An 18,811-nucleotide genomic window follows, 5' to 3' on the forward strand; every position below is an offset into this window, starting at 1 on the left:
TCTCTCTCTCTCTGTCTTTCTCTGTCTCTACTCCCTTCTCAACTCTCATTCCCATGCCCTAAAATGCTCTCTTCTATACTATATCTGTTCTATGTCTGGTAAGCCTAGACACCCCTCCCATCTCACCTCACCATACCCAGCTCTATCAAACATATCTTGGTCTCTTTTCCCTTTTTTTAAAAATAAAACACAGCATGGCTATATATGTTTAAGCAAATGATATAATCCTCATGGCCTTGTGTATCTGTGTACTGTGGTTCTGTTTCCTTATTAGATAATTGATTTTAAAATCAACTGTAGAAATCACAAATGGGTCATTTAGCAGTGTTGTGTTCTTACTGTTCTTAGCAGCATGCCTCTTGAGGGAAGTTATCATCCATTGTCGGTCTATTTTATTTGAGTTTTTTTTTTGTTCTGTTTTCAGGTCTTTTTAAAGTTGATCCTGAATTGATTTTATTGTTCTCTTACCTTTACTTATATCATGTGCTATGTTGAATATTGCCCACAATTCTTCCCTCTCTGATCTCATATTGAAAGCTGTCATAGGCTAGAGGCCAGAAACATAACTTACTGTCATTTTTAATGTTGTTATTTCATATATATGTCTGTTAGTATATATTCCCAAATACAAAATGTTGAGTACATACAATGTATATTTTGGAGTCTGACTGTTTAACCCCTGAAGACAGTGGTCTGGTCTCTGGGGAGGACTGTGTTTCCAGCTCCCTGCTTTCCCTAGTTGACTGCGGCTCTTTGGATAGTAGCACTGAGCCCTCATGTGGTTTTGCAAGTGTAATTTAAAATATTTGATGCTGTCCTTCTTATTTAGCTCATGTTCAAACAATCATGTTCTTGAGACTTAATGGTTATAACTTCTAATATTACCATGAGACACAATCTCACAGAAAATTCCCTGATATCAGACCCTTAGAATCATTCTACCCTCTCTTCTGCAATGTTCTCTTAGCCTTAGGCATGGAAAAAATTTAAGCTATATCTATTAGGACTGACCTCCACAAATCTGAGTTGTTGTGGTTTTTAAAATGCTTTACATGAGTTACAAAGAGTTATTTTCTTTTTTTTTTATTTTTCTCGAAGCTGGGGACTGAACCCAGGGCCTTGTGCTTGCTAGGCAAGCGCTCTACCACTGAGCTAAATCCCCAACCCCAAGAGTTATTTTCTTAATGAAGGGTGAAAACTAGTCTCATCTAACAGAGTTAAGAAAATGTTTATAGGTTACTATTAGGGACTATGTTGGTTTATTAAATTGTTGGCTGCAAAGGCTCTCCAAGAATATGATTTCAGTAGCACTGTGATGCTATGTATGTGTCCAGTGCTAGGCATAGTATCCCTCCTGATTGGGTCTGAAATAGAAGGAGCCACTAGTTGGTGCCAAATATATGTTCCACTACTGTACTCAAATGTTAGCATGGCATGCTGGCTGTTGGTAATCATAGAATTCATAGCTGGGTGGCACTCTGGTTGTCTCCCTGATTTGGAGCATTTATAGTACCTTCTAATACCTAGAAAGGTAGTCCTCATGAATAAAACACATTAGCTCTAGCTCAGGGGCCTTTGGGCTTTGTTTCTGAGGTGTATGCTGTCTTCCAATCAGTTGTCAGTAAACAAGAGCAATAACAAGAAGCTATATGTTTCTCCCTGGACAATGACCAAAGAGGAGGTCCTCTCATGCCTTATATCTTGAGATTTTCTTGGTGGTGGTTATCTCTTCGAGGGAGTGCTGTTAACTCTCATTATTTCCTAGAACTCCACACATAAACAGTTTCCAGTCAACGCTAAAATCAGGGCAACTATAATTTTTATTTCAGGGATAATTGACAATTATACAGTATCTGAGTCATTGTCAGAAAGTTTATTCAAAACTTTCACTAGAAATGGAATGAATAATTGTGTAATAAATAAGAGCAGAAGTAAGACTAGAAGTAACATTTTATCACGAATATATTATGTATTTTCAGAATATGTATTTTAATATTATATTAATGAAAAAGAAAAATAGGGCAAATAAAGAGACTTGAATTTTGTATATCTGCCTTTTTGTGTTAGCTAAATTGGGGTTAACTGTGTCTTCTTATCTGAAAGTGGGTGATGTACTGGCAGTTAGATACAGCAATTTTATTTCTGAAACCTCAAATATTTTATTTTTTTCAGATGTGGCTGTTCAAGCAATTTCCAAAAAAGCAAGACTAAAATAGTGAGCCTTAAAAAAAATATCCCATTACTCCACTAGACTTGGATTGGTAAGGACCAGTCAAGGAAAATATCTGAATTCTTCAAGGAAAAAGACTTCATATTTCCTTTGAAACATCCCTGCTGCCATAGTTACTAAATGCTCTCATTTTTTTCCTAATAATAACATCACCATCTAGATGCACAGAGCTTACTGAAGTCAATGTTTTATTGTGGAAACTTACAAAGTGGAGGGCTCTGCCTCTAATGACTTTCAAAAACTTGAAATTGAGAATTGCTTATTCACAAATACACCTGAGTTACACTTAAATGCTTTTTAAAAAAACAAGAATATGGGAGAAGGGAAAAAAGAGTAAAGCAATTGAAGTCACTTAGTAACAATACTACCAGTGTAAAAATATTCAAACGAGAACTTAAAATAGTTATTCTCCTCTAGACCAGAGCATATGAGAACTCCCAAAAGGAATGGCATGCCTACACGATTGACACCTTCTAGACCACTTGATATTAGAACATATATACAAACATAAACATACACTCTACATACATGTGCATGTAGGCACACACACATGCATGCATGCATGCAGACACACACACAACACTATGCATTCAACACACACATACACATACACACACTCATACATACACACACACACACACACACACACACACACACACAACTATCATGAGTGCACTCTGAAAGACCCAACAAATAGTTGAAAGAGTCAGATGCAGACATGTGCACCCAACCAACAAACAGAAGCTGCTGATGCCTCTGGTTAAATTAGGGAAAGCTGGAGGAAGCTAAGGAGGAAGGCAACCCTGTAGGAGAACCAAGAGATCTCTCAGACACTGGATCACCAACCAGGCAGCATACACCAGCTGAGATGAGGCCCTCAACGAATATAGAGCAGAGGAATCCCAGGTCTGGGTTCAGTCAGAGAAGAAGCATCATACCCTCAAGAGATAGGAGGCCTCGGTAAGTTTAGTGGGGATTGGCTGGGGTGGGAACATCCTTGTGGAGACAGGGAGAGGGAGAGGAAGTATGGGATGTGGAACCCCTCGGGAGGGGGGTGGACCTGGAGTGGAATAATATCTGGAGTATAGAAAGAAAGAAAGAAAGAAAGAAAGAAAGAGAGAGAGAGAGAGAGAGAGAGAGAGAGAGAAAGAAAGAAAGAAAGAAAGAAAGAAAGAAAGAAAGAAAGAAAGAGAGAGAGAAGAGAGAGAGGAGAGAGAGAGAGAGAGAGAGAGAGAGAGAGAGAGAGAGAGAAAGGAAGAAAGGAAGGAAGGAAGGAAGGAAGGAAGGAAGGAAGGAAGGAACCTTATTTTATTGGTCTTACCAAACAAGTTCTATAGACATGATTTTCAATAAAGCAGTAGTTTAATAGTAAACAATGAGAATGTGTAGTTGGAATATTCACAGGTGAAATCAAGCTGTGCTCTCACAATAAAATGTGGTCTTATATTCTTTACTTCCTAATCTTAGTCACTGTAACCCTTTTTAACAATGACTAAAGATTCAAGCATGTGCATTTGATGAGAAAATATTTCTAGGAAATATATAACCAAGCTGGTATGTTTATAAAATAATTTAGTAAGTTTAATAAGTTATAAAAAACATTAGATATGTTTAGGACTTGTAAGGAGCCTTTCAGATGAGGGTTCAACATCTCCCTGAACTGAGGAAATATTTGTCTTCTACCATACGCCATACTTCAAGCAAGTCCTTGTGCCAACCTGTATGTGACACCATGAGATTCTTTTCTGCCTGCCAACCTGAAGTATGTCATGTCTTCATCAATTACTGGATAGTCTTGATGTGTTCAATTTGTTTTCTAGACTATAATTTCAATGCTATTTTATATATCGATATTTCTAAATTATTTCATCATGAAAATTGCTTTCAATATTCCTGAAAAATTCAATCATTTCAAAATAAACTACTTGGGTTTATCATTGCTGTGTTTGTAAAAAAAAATATGGCAAATTCATTATGATTTCATTCTCCAGAAAGTTATGAGCAGTGTGTTTGTTTGTGTGTGTGTTTCTTCATTCAACATTTTTAGTTGTCTATAGTTTTCTATAATGTAAAGCCTTATGAGTGTCCCTCCATTTGTGTTAGCATGTCTATTAATGTGGTTAGCATTTCTATGTTCAGATAGCCATACTGGTGACACCTCATAGGTATAACTTCTCAAATTTCTAAGAGGCACAATGTCAAACCCAACTTCTGATCCCTCTGCCTCTACCATCTTCCCATACCCTAACCCACTATTGTGATCAAGTTTTCAGATACAACAAGAACAAGAAAAAGCAAAGGAACGTTTATAAGATACATATCTAACTACATGAGTTAAGTTTAGTCTTGACAAATCAATGTTGCCTGGAGAAAAAGTATGCAATTTCCCTTGGGATAAATTTTATCAACTTCTATCATTCATACAGCAAAATGCCCCTTTAATCAATGAGCTCGCAATTCAACATGTGTGTTACTTCACATTTTTTAAACTTTCTTCGTGAGCTTCCTTCATACAATGTGCCTTGTTTATAATCACCTTCCCCTAAGCTCTTCTCAACCCCATCCCCTTCCCTGTCCACTTTATTTGGCATCCCCTTGTCCACCATCAAGGCCAAATTGCACTACATAAAATTTCTTGGATGTGCTACCTCCCACTGGAGAATGGTCAACTTATTAGAGAGAAACCTGGACTACCCTTACCCAGTAACTGAGAACAGTTCCTCCATTGCCCTGAGGAGGAAATGGGTCTATGTCTACAGATAAAGACTGAGCAATCTGTTATCTTCCTCACTTTCACCATTGTGGGTCCCTGTGTGGATCCTCATCTACTACAATCAGGAGTTTCCCAACTGTTGATTGATTAATGCCTTAATCTATTGTTATAATGATAGGTCATTAAGAGATGGTTTACTATTGTTATTTATTATCATAATAATGCTAGTTTACTCTTGCCTTCTTTTCTTATATTTTATTGACAAATATTATTTACTTACTATTTCATTGTAAACTCCACAAATATATGCAATATATTTTGGTCACGTTAACACAAATCTGATGTGCCTAAAGACCACAATGCCATAATATCCATTGTCTTACCATCTTTTTCTTATTGTCTTTTTCTCACGTACACAATGTTCTCTGGGCCTCGGGGAGGGTATAGACATCGCAGTTGTGAATAATCCTTTAACTGTCATGTATTTTCAGCACTCTGGCCAGTTATGACTCTGCAGTTACCCATTACCCACTGCAATGCATGCATCTTCATCCAAAGCAGATGGCAGCACTAAGCTCGGGGAATAAATATGTTTATTTAGAATGCCATTTGGAGGGAAAATCATGTCCACTTAGCACAAAACAACAGCAGGTTTTTTTCCTACTATAGACTTTAAACATGTCCCTAGTCCATGTTTACAGTTCCAGGCATAAGGAGCCTACTGAAAGGCTGACCTCAGATCTGATCAGAGAGAGGACAATTACCTCCTAAACAAACTTTTCAAATACTGCACCAGTGAGCTTATCAGACAATGCTACTTGTTTCTTTGGTTTCTTTCTTTGTTTCTTTCAACTGGTTTTGTTCTTCATACATCTTGGGTAGAGGTATTGAGAGCAACTCTCCTAGCAGTCTTTATAGCATCCTTTGGTACTATGAGGGCTAGACACCAAGGAAGAAAATCCCACCTCACACCCAGCTGGTGTTCTCTATATCTTATACAAATGCATATGGTGCCTAAAACACTAGGGTGTTAGTATGTGTTTCTAGTGGGCAGCCCACAGTGGCAATTGCTTATATTGTCCTGGGGTTCTCAGAGACCTCCCCATGCAACAACTTATAAACTCATAACTTCAATAATAACCCATGGCTTCAAAATTTTGAACTCAAGAAGAAGCACAAGAAAACCTGAGGAGTAAGAGAATTAAAAAGTAATATTAGAAAGCAAACATTTGAAGTCACAAACCCTAATGGGTAGATGAACCAGGTACCCAGCACACTTACCAAGCATATCTTATGTAACAATTGAGTCAAACTTCATTTTTTTTCTTTCAAGATATGTTCAAAGATCCTCATGGACCAGAGTCCCATTTTCTGTATTCCTGAAGAACTAGCAATTCTTTAGGATCAACCTTACCTCTTATTCTGTGTATGAGTTCACATTCCATTGCTAAATTATGTTTTCTAATCTGGTTCCATAACTACCTTATACAGCAGTCTCATTTATGATAGAGGCATAATTGAAGCAATCAGAGTGATTGACTGGACACCTACAATATGCCAAGAAGTCTTCTGAATGATCTATGTCGAGTGTTTCCCTGAATTTTCACAATCACTCCATTGTAGTTGTTCACAGTTACCTCAAAGTGTTATACTAGATTTACTCATTTAGTATATGGCCAAGCTAATTTTTCATCCAAATGACTCCAAGGTTCAAATCCTTAAAAATAAATCTAGGACACCTTCACTCTAGTTGTTTGGATTCACAGTTTCTTACCATATAATATTACATTGTTATACTATTGATTTGACAAACTTTCAGATTGTTTTAACCTCTGAATCTGCATTTTTTTTCAGGTTTGTGAAGTAGTATTCTATAACATGTAGGGTGAGTCTTTTATATTTGCCAGAAGTGTTTGCAAACATCAAACATAATATGAAATAAAGCATTGCTGTTCTACACCTTTAATACCAATCAGACATTTCCCCCAGACTACCTTAAATATTGACTTTACAAAACTGGCCATGATTAATGTAATAAGCAGCCAAGACAGTTTACTCTATGATCTCTGCATGACATCTAGTGGTTGAAGTTGGAATATTTAAGGAAATGACCTTGTGCCAGAAAACCCATGTTAGTTGAGAGTCCTCGGGCTCAACATAAAAGGAAGAGTGACACAGAGTTCTCTCACTTCTAAAGTCTGGTGAGAAGGAACCCTTGATCCTTTTTATTTCTCTCTCCATGTGTCAAAACACAGTAATCTGCCCTTGTGTTAAGCAATTTCTGCTCACTGGGGCCTGTGAAACTTTATTTGCCTGTAGTTGGTACTCACTTCTGATGGTTATGACTCTGGTAATCATTATCACATGCAAAAAATGAACAAATCCTTTCAGTTCTGTTTCTTCGTCTCTGTGCCACAACAAACTTTCTGTGGCTACGGAGAAGTTTTATGTAATCTGCATGCACATAATAACATTGCTGACTTTATTATTTTAGATTTTCCAAAAGTACATCTGTTTTGATCTCTCTAAAACGTTATAAACAAGAAATTTCTAAATTTTGAGTCATAACAATGTCCCTTGTTTTTTATCTTCTGATATAAGATTTGGAAAGAGCTTCCAGTAACTTTGAGTCAGCTTACATGACTGACAATACAAAGTGGCACATGACACGCTTGTGTCCAAGTAATTGGCACACTAGTGCTGTGGGAAGCAGGCAAGGACCTGAAGTCCAACAGTCAAAGACAAGGTCCCAGAGAATGAGTGACCTGAAACAAGCTGCCGCCCATGAACCTGTGCTCCTACAGAGGGACCTGACACTGCTCATCGTATCGTCTTCTGGTTCCTTCATCCATACAACAGAAGACCACATTACCACAGTTTCATGTGATGAAGATCACCCTAGCATGTGTAAAATTAAGAGTCATTCTAACTATAAGTGCAGAAAGAAGTATTTAGATCAAAAGTTGTCCCTGAGTATGCACAAAGGAATGCAGGCCAGCAGAGAAAATAAGTGACAACCAAAGTTTATTTCTTACATCATAACACACTGAAGAGAATCTGAAAAGCACTCATAAACGTTTTCTGCATCAATCTGGCAATTACCATAAATCCTACTTTTAAAAATTTTACCGTCAGAGCTCTTTTCTGGAGTTTTTTTTAAAGAACTTTTAATGTAAGTATGTCTGATCCAGTGAATATATGTACACCATGTGTTTGCAGGAGTCTTCGGAGGGAAGAAGAGAACCTTGGATCCTCTGGAGTCAGAGTTGGCATGGGTGCTAGGAACCAAATCCACTGAGTCCTCAGCAAGGGTATAAGTGCTCTTAACCCCTGAACCATCTCTCCAGATTCCTACCTGAACTTGCAGGGTCATGAGATGTATTATATTTATTTTCTTTGTGGTTGTTATGTGGAGCTCATGCCTTGACAAACATGAGGAGGCCAGAGGACAACTCGTTCCAGTTGGGTCTCTCTCTTTCCACCCTGTGAGCCCAGTTTTCAGAATCAAGTTTTATCAGTCTTGGCAGCAAGAATCATCTCGCCATGGCTAAACACCATATTTTCAGGTTCTGTTATTCCTAAATATTCTTTTGTACTGTGACGTAAGCAAAATTATGCATCATGTTTCCTGAATTCATGCTTATTTTAATATAAACAAAAACCAACACTGTGATATTACCGGAATCTCAGTAACTTTGCAATGGGGGAAAAAGTAAGCAATAATTATTTAGAATTTCAAAGTCTATTGTTCAAGATTATGATATCAGCAAACCTGAAATTCGCCTCTGGGATAAAGAGTAAAAGAAGCAATCACTCTGCAAAGGCTCAAAGAGGACTTTTGTTGAAGAGGTGGGTTTCCCGTGGTCTTTGAAGTGGGTTCTTGTTAAATCTAGGGACCTTGTGATGAATGAACTAGAAGAGAGATTGCTGACAGATCAAAATCCTACAGTGGTTGTTTTGTCCTTTGGTTTAAGAAGGTTGATGATTATTAAGCTCCTTACCTAACAGTCTTTGTTCCTAACCCAAGTATCTGCACTAGAAAGAGAAAAGTAGTAAAGGCATTTGTCGTTGCCACTTAAATAGACTCTCTTCTGTCCTTCCATGTGTTTTCTTACCCGAATACTGTATATATCAGTCACTGAAATTATTTATGAGAATGGATTTGGTGTTTGTGCAGGTTTTACTATAAAAGAATAGACGGGCAAACAGATGGAAACACATGAGTGTGTGTTCATGAATATGAGTCAGGAGGGCTCAACTTTTGCCTTCTTGGAATCATTTAGTTTTAAAAGGCAGTCTCTGCCCCTCTGTTATTTATCAGCGTGAGATAGCTGACCGATTTAAGTGCTGATCTTATGCAAGTCCACCCTTGATATTTAACAGACCTGAACTGAACAAAGCACACTCAGTTTGACTCATTTTAAATATTTAGTTACTTTTTAACTCCATGTAAACTTTCTGGTTAAACCTTATTTCAAATAGTGAAATAATTATAGCCTTAATGTCCTGTCCGGTTTAGGACAGTTTTTCCTGATAGGCTGGAGTGATGGCTCAGTGGTTGAGAGCAGTGGCTACTCTTCCAGAGGACTTCAGTTCAATCCCTACCTTGTTATTTATAAGGTAGTAAATAACTACCTGAAACTCCAGTCCCAGATGATGCAGTGTCCTCTTCTGGTCTTCACAGGCACATGTAGCCTAAACACACATCACACAAAATAAAAAGAAATAGAATCTTGAAAATCATACTGAAAATCACATTTGCAATTAATGAATTATATGTTTAATTGAAATATATGATATAATCTAAAATTTGAGGCACACAATTATATACTATGTGGACTTGGACTCTATGCTTCTTGAGATTTTTATCTCTTCCTCCTTTCTTTGATTGCTACTTTGTAAAACCTCTTCATTCTCTTAAATAGTCAGGAACAGATTTGTAAACATCCAGGAGCAGCTAACTGCCAGCAAAGTCACCAACCCTTTGAGCGTCCTAATTTTTAAAATTAGTTGTCATAACTTGTAAGTCACATTAGAAGCTCCATCCTCTTTGTTTATTCTTTGTTTCTTTTTAAGTATAGAATAAAGTTTATTTGGAGGAATGGAAAGGGGAGTTGGGAAGGGAGTAGAGGCAGAGAAAGAGAGGAGTCAGAAGACAGAGAGAGAAAGAGAAGGGAAGAGGCTGGCTAGGAACACGTGTAGAAGGAAAATGGCAGAGGACAGGGGAGAGAGGCAGAAAGGGGTCAAAGAGAGAGAAGAGAGTCAGAGCCTTTGTTTCTTGATACTGTGTCCTATAGAGTTTACTTTAGTATCTGCTCTATTTTCTACTATGTTAACAATAAAACTTTCATTTTAAATATGTTATATATTAAAGTTTAAGTCTCTAGAGTTTTTAAAATGTGTAAATTTTGATAAAACTGAAACTAGAGTTGCATGAAAACTATTATTTCACAAAAGACAAATGTACACACATCACAAAGTGTTGTACACAAAAATTAAAAGAGTGTGCTGAACCAGCGTATACATTTGGTACATTTAACATTGACGACTTGATCTGGGATAGCATGAGGTATCATTAAATATACAATGAGAAGCATCTGTGAGACTGCTCGGGAGGTGAGAATGTGCACTGTCCTTTCAGAGGATTTGGGTTTGGTTCCCAAAACCCAAATCAAGTAATTCCTAACTGCCTATACCTCATGTTCTAGGAAATCATATACCATCTTCTGTCTTTAATGGGTGTTGCATTCATGTACCCAACACACCTCCACAAAAAGGTAAATGCACATAATAAAATAAAGTCCTTAAAATATGCATAGTATATACAAAGGGATGGGGAGGAAGTTCTTTTTTTATCTTTTTTTATTTTTCTTTTCATCCCCTAGCCCCTCCCTCTCCCCTTCTATATGGGTGTTCCCCTCTCCACTCTTCTCCCATTACCACCCTCCCCCCAACAATCCTATTCACTGGGTGTCCAGCCTTGGCAGGACCAAGGGCTTCCCCTTCCACTGGTGCCCTTACTAGGCTATTCATTGCTACCTATACAGTTGGAGCCCAGGGTCAGCCATGTATAGTCTTTGGATAGTGTCTTAGTCCCTGGAAGCTCTGGTTGGCTGGCATTGTTGTTCATATGGGGTCTCAAGCCCCTTCAGCTCTATCAAGCCTTTCTCTGATTCCTTCAACGGGGGTCCCGTTCTCAGTTCAGTGGTTTGCTGCTGGCATTCACCTATGTATTTGTCATATTCTGGCTGTGTCTCTCAGGAGAGATCTACATCCGGTTCCTGTCAGCCTGTACTTCTTTGCTTCATCCATCTTATCTAGTTTAGTGGCTGTATATGTATGAGCCACATGTGAGGCAGGCTTTGAATGGACGTTCCTTCTGTCTCTGTTCTAAACTTTGCCTCTCTATCTGGGGAGGAAGTTCTTATGTGTACCAAAGCACATCTTATGCTGTGTGGGAACAGGAGTTACTTTTAATACCTATACATGATTTGTTTTGGCCTGCTAAATAAAACTTCCAACAAGCCTAGTATAAAATGTCAGATATTGGTACCCATGTTTCCAGAGCATTAAAAATTCAAGGACTAAGATATAGCAATGAAGTCTGTTAGAATTCTCCATACTACAGGTTCAACACAAGCCCCAACCACACAGGTACTGTTACAATTTATCAAATGCAGCAGTTAAAATGATCCACATTGCAAATACCCACTTTTTACTGGCCTATATCTCCCTTTTCTTGGACTTGTGTGATCTTAGGAGCTATGGAGCATGAAGAACAATGGCTTCTTTTGATTTCCCTGGCTCCCTAACTCTCTTCTGCATAAGCCACTCTTAAGTAAGTCCCAGGATAATAGAGATGAAGTGGGAAGCATACACTTATGAGTAGGGGACATTGACAAGACAGTGTCATATTTACTTTTACTTCATGATTTAAAAATCACCTGAGACCTTCAACAAACATTCTTTGAAGCGGACCATTACACTATAGCCCAACTGTACCTCTTCTTTGAGTTTGCTTGTTTGTTTGTTTGTTTGTTTGGCTTAAGGCTTTTTTCGTCAAATCTATTTTAGAGTAACATAAGTCAGTATGTCATATACCTGAGAAATATGTCAGTTTTATTAAAAAATTATGGCTTGCTTTATCCTTGCCCAGAAACCCACAATATATTCAGTATCCCTAAAAACCAGCGGTCAAATCAAAGCTTCAGATACTGGAGTCTTCCTTCATTTTGTTGAAATCTCCCCTGCTATTTAATTAAAGCTACTGGGGAAATGCCACTTTCCTTTTGTTCGTACGTGGGGATGTAAAAGTAGGATGAGCAGCAAACTACATTTCTTCAGAGTAAAGGAGTACTAATTCACTCTTGCCTTTTCCCTTATTCAATAGTTCACATACAAAATTGGCGTGAGAGCAATCATCTCTGGGGGAAGTCTTAGCTGGATGTACTCTAGCCTTTACTTTCAAGATGAATTTCTCACATTCTGCCACTGTGAGAAATTGCAGGGGAGTTTATAAATTCTTCTTTGTGCTTAGACAAGAACAGTGGACAGCGTAGAAAATGGTGTTTTCAAGAACCATTTGAGAAACTACCATGTCTGTGTATTCAGGATTATACACAGATACAGATTAGGTATATAGGCCCATAACCTTCCTATGATAAATCAATATTTTATGTGTCCTCATCTTCTTTGATTCTGTGGACAATAATTCCTCATGCAAAGGGGTAAACTTAGTCATAATTTAAGATATTCCTAAAGCATTCCTCAATAATGCTAGCAACCTTTCAGCTGGAGCAAATCGAAAGTGATGATGACGCAGACCCTGCACTAGCAGGTGTGGATGTTAATGAGCAATACTCCACGAGCCAGAACCGCATTTGCAGACTGAGGTGTGGGAACCACAGAGGAAAACTGAACAGTGAAAAACTGTAGTTAACCCACAAGGCAGACACTTGCTGCATGTCTGCCATTCTTACGCAGAACGGCAGCAGAAGGACCAAACCTGCATGGAAAAATACTCTTTGCTTGGCTTGACACTCTCAAAATTTAAAAATGCTTCCTATGCAAAATCTGTTGTAGTCTTTTCAGTTGCATCATTAATAAATGAGAGTCTTGTGATTGTAAATTAAAATGAAAATATTAGCAATTAAAATGTGAGCTCCATATTTTCAGATTAAAATCTGTAATTTTCCTGCCTCCTAGACTCCATTTTTGTCTTTCACATCAGGTTGAATAGCTAGCCTGTATCTAAGACACTAAACATAGGGATAACTAAAGAGCGACTGTTCTTTCATTGTTTAGTTTTTTAAATTATGATTTGTCATAATCTATGTTTTGTCAATACAAGACACTGTGGATCTGACTAACATATTTGTGGATATTGACACACACATAACAGTTTTGTAAACATTTCTTTGAAATGAGTCTCACTAATGGTTGACCAGCTAACATTTTCCCCAAGAAAATTAAAACACCTGAGTTAATTGAATATGCTGCTAATACGTAATTCCCAAAAGATTAGTTTTGTAATATGCTACAGTCTTTGAAAACCAAATTAGCTTTGGCTATGTTGTTTAATGGATTCTAAATGTGTGTAAGACATATTTTGCAATGGGAGCTCTTTGTAGAATGTGCAAATGCTGCCTTTTTGTTGTAGTTTCATTAATATTTCTGAGTGGTCATTTTTCTATTTTATTCAGCTCAGGTCATTGAACATGTTAGGTCACCATTCTGCCACTGCACTGTTGCATCAGTGCTTTTGAATGTTAAAGGACAATGCAAAGTTGCATTCGTTTCTGAATCAGCATCCAAATATTTAAGTTTCCCCATACTTGGCTTCAGAAAAGAATTATAGCATGTAAATACTGCAGATTCCTCTGCTACTTTGTCACGGTCCTTTATAAGTAAAACTATAATCCAGAAAAGATTATAAAATGGGAAGTGGGGCAGGAAGTCTAGGATTGAAAAAATAGGAGTTGATGTTGTCCCCTAAATCAGTCTGCCAAGAAACTGTTAACAAGCCATAGACAGTGACCAATGGATGAAGAGCAGCTACTGGTCAGAATACCCAAAAAGAAGATGTGACGGTCAATGGAAGAAGCAGACAGTAGTGATGTTCAAAATCAGTGTCCTGTTACGAAAGTCCTGAGGATTCAAACTCAGGTCCTCATGTTTGTAACGTGAGTCATCTCACAGCCCTCTGATGAATCTTTGCATCTGATCCTGAAGGCCTAGGTAATATGAAAATAGATGAAAGCCAATTCTTAAAAAGTAGATCGTGCTCCAAATGGTAAAAACCCCATTAATAAAGCAGCAGGAAAAGCTTGAAAATGAATGTAGACTTATGTTGCTAACCTGCAATGACAGATAAATGACTGTCACAATGCCATAATACAGAGATGTATAGCCCAGTGAAAACCAAGAGAAGATCCTGGATTAGTAGTACAACCTATACTTTCAACACTTAAGAGACTCAGGCTAAAGGATCCCTGAATGTCTAAGGTCAGCCTGGACTAAACTGTGACATTTTTTTTCTAAAGAAATAAAGAAATAATGTTTTTACATTAAAAGGTTCAGAATATTAGTTTTTCAAAAATATATACAGTAACCACAAAGCAAATGATAAACCTTATCTACCAATGTCTTTTTAGACTGCCAAATGCATCACTGATAGTTTAAAAGGCCAATGTATCTTTCACATCATTCATGTTAGACTTATATCCACAGAGTAACACTTTGTATATCATTAAAAATTAAAAATCATTCTACTTTTATATCTTCAATGCTTAAAATTTGTAGTCCATAAACCATTAGCCATACATTTTAAACACATTCAGAATTAATAGAATTTATTCATTTATAACTCAAAAGTTTAAATGCAATTAGGGTGGTATATGATTAATTTATCTTGTCTTGTTTTTACAAATTGTATATTAGAGAATTAATAAACTTATATATCATACTTGTAAATGTAGTAAGAAATTGGAATATTAAGAAATTTACCTGTTAAGATATACCACATCTACTATATTTGGTACCTTTTTGAATGATAAAAATTCAACCGATTCATACTAGAGTTTTATTTTTTTAATTTTTCAGGGAATATCTCCATGATTTCCTTCTTCCCTACAAATACTCCAATAAACCCTTCTTGCTTTATCACAAGTTCATGGCCTCTTTTTTTCATTAATTAATACAGTTATGCAAAATAGGAACAATATTTAATTGATACACTCAATTTCATAGTTATACTTTAAAATATTTTGTAAAATTATTGATCAATATACTTGCTTGATCAGATACTTTGTGACTGCGTTTTGAGAAATTAACTTTCTGCTTCTTATTTTGCACATTCCTCATGACTTCATATGTTCCATATAATTTATTTTGTCCAATAAGAATTTAGTGACTATCATGCAAGTAAAACCTTAGAAACACTATTGTGGTTCTGGATTCCTTCCATATTTCCCTGATGTTGCCAGATAAAATTAAGGCTAACTTACTGGAGGCTGACAGACTATACGAAGGAGATATCAGTTATGCCAGCCAAAGTCATCTAGCCCAGCTGGACAGCTGAGTTCAGACACAGAAGCCAATACATAGACATTGTATCAATGTTTTAGGAACTCAATCCCTGACATAAAAAAGACATGTGAGCAAATAAAAACATCATAATGCTTTAACCACTTAATATCAGGTTTGCTGCTCTAAGGACAGCTAAAGAATGCAACAATGTAAGTACAACTAAGTTATAAAGCAGTGACTAAACCACTCTCCAAAGACTATAAATGAACTGACCCATGGCTCCATCCGCATATGTAGCAGAGGATGACCTTGTTGGGCACCAATGGAAGGAGAAGCCCTTGGTCCTGCCAAGGCTGGCCCCCCCCCAGTATAGGGGAATGTCAGGGGAAGGAACAGGAAGGGGAGGATGGATAGGGAGGAGAATGCCTTTATAGAAGAAGGAGAGGGAGAATGGGATAAGGGGCTTATGGACGGTAACCAAGAAAGGGGATAACATTTGAAATGTAAATAAAAAAAATCCAATAAAAGAAAAAAAGAACTTTAAACAAGGCACTGTATAATATCCAAGTGAAACGCTTTTTACTTTTTTATTTATTGTACGTAATGTGTGTTGTGTCCATGTATGTGTTTGTGAGTAGGGGATACATACACATGTGGGAATGGGTCTATGGAGGCCAAAGGTCAACATCAGATGTGTATTCATCCACTGTTCTTTGTATATTGAACCATCTCTGCATCACTGGGATGAAGCCTATTTGAAAATGATGGGCAATCATTTTGATGTGGTCTTTAATTCAGTTTGTGAGAATTTTATTGAGTATTCTTGCATCAATTTTCCTAAGCGAAATTGGTCCAAAGTTCTCTTTCTTTGTTGAGTCTTTGTGTGATTTAGGTATTAGCTTAATTGTGGCTTCATAGAAGGAATTGGGTGGTATTCCTTCTGTTTCTATTTTGTGGAAAAGTTTGAACAGTATTAGTATTAGGTCCTCTTTGAAGGTCTGATAGAATTCTGCACTAAACCCATCAGGTTCTAAGCTTTTTTTGGTTGGGAAACTTTTAATGACTGTTTCTATTTCTTTAGAATTCATGGGACTGATTAGACACTATATCTGATCCTGATTTCAATTTGGTATCTGATATCTGTCTAGAAAATTGTCCATTTCATCCAGATTTTTCAGTTTTGTTGAGGATAGGCTTTTGCAGTAGGATCTGATGATTTTGGGGATTTCTTCAGTTTCTGTTGTTCTGACTTCCTTTTCATTTCTCATTTTAATTTGGATAAAGTCCCTGTGCCCTCTGGTTAGTCTGGCTAAGGGTTTCTTTATCTTGCTGATTTTCTCAAAGAATCAGCTCCTTGTTTTGTTGATTCTTTGTATAGTTTGTTTGTTTGTTTGTTTGTTTGTTTGTTTCTACTTGGTGGATGTACTTGCCCCTAAAAAGTTCTAGAGCTTTCAGATGTGCTAGTGTATGCTCTTTCCAGGTTTGTTTGGTTTTTGGTTTTTGGTTTGTTTTTGGATTTTTTGGGTTTTTTTTTTTGTTGTTGTTGTTTTTGTTCTGTTTTGATTTTGAGGCACTCAGAGCCATGAGTTTGCCTCTGGGCACTGCTTTTATTGTGTCCCATAAATTTGGGTATGTTGTGCCTTCATTTTCATTAAGTTCTAAAAAGTCTTTAATTTTTTTCTTTATTTCTTCCTTGACCAAGTTATCATTGAGTAGTGTGTTGTCCGGCCTCCATGTGTATGTGAACTTTCTGTTGCTATTGAAGACCAACCTTGGTCCATCGTGATCTGATGGGGTGCATGAGATTATTTCTACCTTCTTGTATCTGTTGAGACCTGTTTTGTGACCAATTATGTGGTCAATTTTTGAGAAGATACTATGAGGTGCTGAGAAGGAGGTATGCTCTTTTGGATTAGAATGGAATGTTCTATAGATATCTGTTAAACCCATTTGGTTTAAAACTTCTCTTAGTTTCTCTATGTCCCTGTTTAATTTCTGTTTCCATGATCTGTCCATTGATGAGAGTAGAGTGTTGAAATCTCCCACTATTATCTGAGGTGTAATGTGTGCTTTGAGCTTTAGTAAGGTTTCTCTTATAAATGTGGGTGGCCTTGCATTTGGAGCATAGATGTTCAGAATTGAAAGTTCATGTAGGTAGATTTTTCCTTTGGTGAGTATGAAATGTCCTTCCTTATCTTTTTAAATAAGTTTTCATTGTAAGTCGATTTTATTTGACAATTAGAATGGCTACTCCAGTTTGTTTCTTGGTACAATTTGCTAGAAAAAATTTTCCCAGCCTTTTACTCTGAAGTAGTGACTCTGTTTGTCACTGAGGCATGCTTCCTGTATGCAGCAAAATGCTGGGTTACGTATCTAGTCTGTTAGACTATGTCTTTTTATTGGGGAATTGAGTCAATTGATCTTAAGAGATATTAGAGAAAATGATGATCCAAAATGGTAATACAGGATTCCTCAGTGACATTCCAATTGCCTCATGGGGTTTTCCTGCACAGGGAGGTTAACCTGTCAGCACAATTTTCATTGCTTAGGAGGTGGGATTTAAGACAAGACTGAATATTTAGTCTTGACTTTAAGGGTCCTACAATATGTTCTTCAGTACCCCACAAGCAGGGTCAGCATGTCCAAGGAAGTCTATACCATTATACAGGCATTCCAACCTTCCCCCAACCCTTGGCTCACAGAAAATGCTTCACTAAAATGTCTGCTACTAAAATGCTGTTTAGTTTAAAAAGTTTTACCTTCATTTTAAAAAAATATGACTAAGGGACAAAGTGTATCCCTCTGTCATTGAGCAAGTGCTAAATACATACTTAGATCTTATAAAAGTTCAATAACCGCGCTTTTTTATCTGATAGTCCTTGCTTGGGGTCAGATGAGGAAAAGAAGGAAGGCAGAGTCTTAAACAATAAATCTTCCAGATTTCCTGAGACTTGCATATATTAGATGTCTGACCTACTAACTGTTGTATGAACATGAATTGATTTTGCAAATTCTTTGAAAGCTTAATTTTGGAGGTCTTCTCTAGGGAGATCTGTTTTGGGTTTGAGTTAAAGATTTTGGAATGTTGTTAAAAATACATTCTTTTTTTTTTCCATTTTTTTTTTTATTAACTTGAGTATTTCTTATATACATTTCGAGTGTTATTCCCTTTCCCGGTTTCCGGGCAAACATCCCCCTCCCCCCTCCCCTTCCTTATGGGTGTTCCCCTCCTAACCCTCCCCCCATTGCCGCCCTCCCCCCATAGACTAGTTCACTGGGGGTTCAGTCTTAGCAGGACCCAGGGCTTCCCCTTCCACTGGTGCTCTTACTAGGATATTCAT

The sequence above is a fragment of the Rattus norvegicus genome, chromosome 11 (assembly GCF_036323735.1).
Source record: "Rattus norvegicus strain BN/NHsdMcwi chromosome 11, GRCr8, whole genome shotgun sequence".
Lineage (NCBI taxonomy): Eukaryota > Metazoa > Chordata > Mammalia > Rodentia > Muridae > Rattus > Rattus norvegicus.